We start from the raw sequence: 6,000 nt of genomic DNA, 5'->3' as shown, positions 1-6,000 counted from the left end.
TCCAAGAACTTACTCCAAATGATAATGTCATATATTCAAACAAATGCCTGCTGTTATTGTATATAGAATGTATATAACATGGCATGCTAACTTGGAACTTTTCTCCCTACCATCGAGGTTGCTTTTGTGCTTTTAGTGAACTTAGCTTTGAAATGCTCGTCTATTAAAGGGATAGTAATGGTTAGACTAAACTCTTCGTAATCGCATTGATTTGTTTCAATACAAACCATGATTTAATTTGTCGAGGTTACCCTGGATAATTTTAATATTTTAAGATCATTATAAATAATAATTGCTTTATTGACATGTGATTCTTTATGGAAACATTTGTATAATATATAATGTATACGATATCGAATAAATAGATATGTTGTGATTTTGCAATTTGCATGTAAATTATTTATCTTTTTTATGTTTAGAAACGTTTTATCGCTATACAAGCTTATGTTTCAAATAGTATAGGAATCCGACAAATAAACAAATGACTTGACTTGACTTGACTTGACTTGAATGTCGCAATAGTGCATAATTGATGAAGAAGGTTTTGTTTTCATATCGTTTGACAGTTTAAAAGAATACAATATGATATTCAGTAACATGATGTCTAATGTCTGTTGTCTGTTGTGGATATATTTTTTCTTAAAGATTCCGTGTTAAAAATAACTGTTCGTGGTGGTAACTGGTGTTTTTATGAGATGTTTTTATCATACTTGGAACAGAAAATGTTGTTGTTACCAAGGGTACAAATTACTATGAGGATTGTTTTTTATACTACATTCTCAGAGTTTAACTTTTCCTAACGAAGAAGCTATATTTCGGAGTGATTTGCTGAAGAAAGCAGAACAAGCATGAACCGTGCGTACAATGCTAATCATATTATATCCGCAATGTTATGACATTTTGTTCATACAAAAGTTTTATAAGTTTGAACGTGCTATGTAAATCTATGGAATTTTAATATTTGTTTAATCCACTATAAGAATTACACAGAACAATTTAGACAAAAGTTATTAATTCGTTTGGCTGTTTCTTTGATGCTCTGTCCCTCGTAAAGTGAAAGCTAAACATTAAAATTTTGCATTTTATTCATGAATAAAGATTTCTATCATGTGTTTCCGGGTCCGAATAAAAAACTCCAAGAGGGATCCCGAGGACCCGCGCGACAGCCGGTAACGAGGCTTGTCAAGTTACCGGCCATTAAGTGAGCCGGAAAGTCGGATTTTTTTTGTCCAGGAGATAAAACATGATTTGTATTTCTTAAATACTTACAATTATAAAAGTGTTGAAAACTGGCGTAGATAAGTCATGCTTGTCACCAAAAAACATGAGCGATGTTGCTTAATGAAATCATGACGCATAGTAATTTCAGATCACTGTTGGTGTCAAATAGTTGACTTGTTATTGCCTTTAAATTATAATTCTTGCGTAAATATATATTTGATTTTGTGTTAGTGAAGACATAACATACTTTTATTTAACCATACAATAACTTAGATAAGAAGTTTTGAAGCTCATGACTCTTTTGGCATGGGGTGCCAGATTGGAAATTTCAAGCATGCCTATACTCACCGGACATGCCTATAAAAAGATTTTGCTTGTCAATATTTCGCTGTAATTTCATATTATTATTTGTTTGGCAATACATTATTTGAATGGTATATATTGTATACTATTTAGTTGTAATTGTGTTGTTTAGAATGTAATTATTATTTATGCGCTATGTGTTCGTTTATTGTTTTGTATTCATTTTGATATTTATTGGTGTTAACAATCATGAATAACAATATTATGACATTTACCCGTGTACAAGATATAAATACACGCAAACGTATTGCGCTTGTTCACAATGACATATTTCGAATGCTCACATTTTAAAAACAAAAGCTATAAATGTTCATATAGATGGTACAATGGAAACTACAGGCGCACGTCACGCAGTCAATTTCCCAACTTCGCATTGTTCAAGGAACAATACTTAATCAATAATTAACAACATAAACGCGTCCTTACAAGACAATGGTTAGTTTTCTTTACATTTTTTAGTATCAATGCATGGTGGGTTAACATCTGTTTGATGGTCAGTGAAAACAGGAGATTGCTTTGGGTTCAAGCCAAATCTTGATTGGTTGACCACAAATATCTTAAACGTAATTTGTTAGTTGGCTTTATCATTGGTAAAATTCCGGGAAGAGTTGTGTTATGTATTATTTGTAATTCTTATTGCCTTGCAGGTATTATCGTGTATATCACTTTTAACTATGATTGTGTACGACAATTCTCCAGATACTACTCACTTTTACAATCAGAAAGTTTAATTTCTAGCGTATTATATAAGCTTAATCATCTACGCCCAATCATAATACTATTTTAAACGGTTAAGTTAGCTACTGATACAAGTAAATAAATGCAAGGTAAATAAATGTAGTATATACATGACAAACTTTGAAATAAAAACACGCAGCACTGCAATGAAATTTAATACGACAGAAAATATTTGGATATAGGATTAATCGTAAGTTATTTTATCTTATCTTACATTGTATTGTTTTTAAAGCAATGAAAGTATCCATTGAAACTGTATAATAACATGTATTGATATGATATTCAACGTTTGTAGCCGTTTTATAAAATAATCCCAAAATGTAGTCATTGTCATACTTGTAAAATGAATGTGAATTATAAAAATGCTTTTTACTACTCGACATTATACTGTATTTTAGATGAATTTATTAATCGGAAAATAAAAACAGACATATTCAACATGCTTTTGTCCAAACTTAACCTTGAATTTTCATAACACCTACTTGTTTTAAAGATATGTGGCGAATGCCACTATTTCGTAACGGCTTGACATGTTTCCCACCCACTGTTTCAAATAAACTCATGTAGATGCATCACAATCGCCCGTATACCTCCGTTGAAAGGCGTCCAATATCGAGGATATAGGTTTTAATTTTCCCAAAAAGAGGGTCGTATCCACAACAGTAGATTATTGTCTCTATTTGTCCTGTTAGTCGTATAATACTCTTGTTGTGTCCAAATGAATAAGATCGAACACACTAAAACACACTAACAACACGAAGGCTATCATTACACCTCATGTGAAATGTTTCTTTAAAAACATATTTGTTAACAATAGATACTTGATATATATACATGCAAGCTATCCTGATCGATGCTTGAGTGTCTAGTGATGTCGTACGAGTGGTTTGCTGATATACATGCAAGTTATCCTGATTAATGCTTGCGTGTCTAGTGATGTCGTACGAGTGGTTTGCTGATATACACGTAAGTTATCCTGATTGATGCTTGAGTGTCTAGTGATGTCGTACGAGTGGTTTGCTAATATACATGCCAGTTATCCTTAATGATGCTTGAGTGTCTCGTGATGTCGTACGAGTGGTTTGCTAATATACATGCACGTTATCCTGATTGATGCTTGAGTGTCTAGTGATTTTGTACGATTGGTTTGCTGATATACATGCAAGTTATCCTGATTGATGCTTGAGTGTCTAGTGATGTCGTACGAGTGGTTTGCTGATATACATGCAGTTATCCTGATTGATGCTTGAGTGTCTAGTGATGTCGTACGAGTGGTTTGCTGATATACTTGCAAGTTATCCTGATTGATGCTTGAGTGTCTAGTGATTTTGTACGATTGGTTTGCTGATATACATGCAAGTTATCCCGATTGATGCTTGAGTGTCTAGTGATGTCGTACGAGTGGTTTGCTAATATACATGCTAGTTATCCTGATTGATGCTTGAGTGTCTAGTGATGTCGTACGAGTGGTTTGCTGATATACATGCTAGTTATCTTGATTAATGCTTGAGTGTCTAATGATGTCGTACGAGTGGTTTGCTTATATACATGCTAGTTATATTGATTGATGCTTGAGTGTCTAATGATGTCGTACGAGTGGTTCGCTGATATACATGCTAGTTATCCTGATTGATGCTTGAGTGTCTTGTGATGTCGTACGAGTGGTTTGCTGATATACATGCTAGTAATTCTGATTGAAGCTTGAGTGTCTAGTGATGTCGTACGAGTGGTTCGCTGATATACATGTAAGTTATCCTGATTGATGCTTGAGTGTCTCGTGATGACGTACGCGTGGTTTGCTGATATACATGCTAGTTATCTTGATTGATGCTTGAGTGTCTAGTGATGTCGTACGAGTGGTTTGCTGATATACATGCAAGTTATCCTGATTGATGCTTGAGTGTCTAGTGATGTCATACGAGTGGTTTGCTGATATACATGCAAGTTATCCTGATTGATGCTTGAGTGTCTAGTGATGTCGTACGAGTGGTTTGCTGATATACATGCAGTTATCCTGATTGATGCTTGAGTGTCTAGTGATGTCGTACGAGTGGTTTTCTGATATACATGCTAGTTATTATGATTGATGCTTGAGTGTCTAGTGATGTCGTACGAGTGGTTTGCTGATAACCATGACAGCTTCTCGCACAATATATACTTGGCTCAATCGCCACTCCCTCCGCTTTGTAAACGACTATTGTACTACATTGTACCCAGGAAGTTGAGTGTACACCTTCAGATAAGTATAATGATATCTATGCATTTAACATCAATCTTAAGAATATTTATCTGAATATGTAAGCAATTATTGCAGTTAAACAGGAATTGTTTAATGTATTAATGGTTTTAAAAATATGAGAAAAAAACAGGACAATACTACTCATTAAAGGACTGTTTTATTTGTGTGAAAAATTATGTTAAACAGCTTTTTGACCTATCTAATTGTTATTTTAATATCAACCCTTTTTGCAGAATATGTACAATTAAATTGCCAAATTCAAAAACATGAGGTGTTTAGCGACTAAAATACCCAAACACCATTTGAATATGTTTAAACTTTTATGTTAATGTTCAACGCACGTAGAAAAGCTTCATCCCAGTTCTAACTTTGTGTGCATGTAGTTGTAACTTTACGTACATAAATTACTACAAATTTCCAGCCTTGAGCATGAACGAGGTTTAGTAAGTATTAATCATTGTGCGTATCTGTTTATCGTTACTTAAGCATATTTTGACTTCTCCGAATTGCATATGTTTCCTTAAGAACAACATATTTACCTTGGAGTGCTGTTCTTGGGGTAATAGTCAATATGCAATTTGAGTCAATTTTATGGTCATCATCATTGACTCCATTTACCTTAAATTCCATTATATGTATCGAGTAATCCAATTAGTCACATCCTTCCTATATCCAATCAAGACCGGTATTGAGTACACACCATGTTGTATTAGCTTATGTGTCGGTTTCATTAAAGGGGCTTAGTCTTATCTTATATAACCTGTATTAAGCGAAACTACGTGTTTCATATCAGTAATGGAAATGTTTTAACCCCGTTTAATGCTGTAATAGATTCTTTTCTAAAGGAATAAAATCTTGATAATTGATACATTTTTTTGCTTTCGACTGTTTATCAGTATCCTTCGCTTTAAATAACAATTACTTCATCAGGACTGATTTGTGGGGTCACTCGTCATGACATTTTACCTGAGTCTAAATATATGCCAGGGACGTAACTAGGTGAACTCATGTACGCCCTTGCGTACAAATCGATTCCGATATCGAAAATATGAGAAAGGCTTAAACTTCGAAATCAGTAATAAAAAAACAGAGGTTAAGGGGGTATAGGCACATATATACTAACGCTGTGGTTTGTCAGAACTCTGTTTTCGAATTTATGACTTCAAAGTTAGTTTTCGGAAGAGTGATAACAAAATGTGTCCGCCTTTTTAAATTTTAACTATACCTTCAATGTTGTAACGCTTGTGACGTCATCTATATATGTAAACCGGGGTAGTAATCAGCCATTTCAAAATGGCATCCTCATGTGGTTAACCGCCGCATCCGGATGTTTTTGCTAGCAGTATTCAGCCTTTGACTGATGCTCAGAAGTTTGAACTATTGTCCACTTCATGGTTCTAGATGTACAAATATTTCATGAAATAATATTTACGTCGAAG

The sequence above is a fragment of the Mya arenaria genome, chromosome 7 (assembly GCF_026914265.1).
Source record: "Mya arenaria isolate MELC-2E11 chromosome 7, ASM2691426v1".
In the NCBI taxonomy this organism is placed as follows: Eukaryota; Metazoa; Mollusca; class Bivalvia; order Myida; family Myidae; genus Mya; species Mya arenaria.
The sequence above is the reverse complement of the archived record's forward strand: the minus strand, read 5'-3'. Positions refer to the sequence as shown.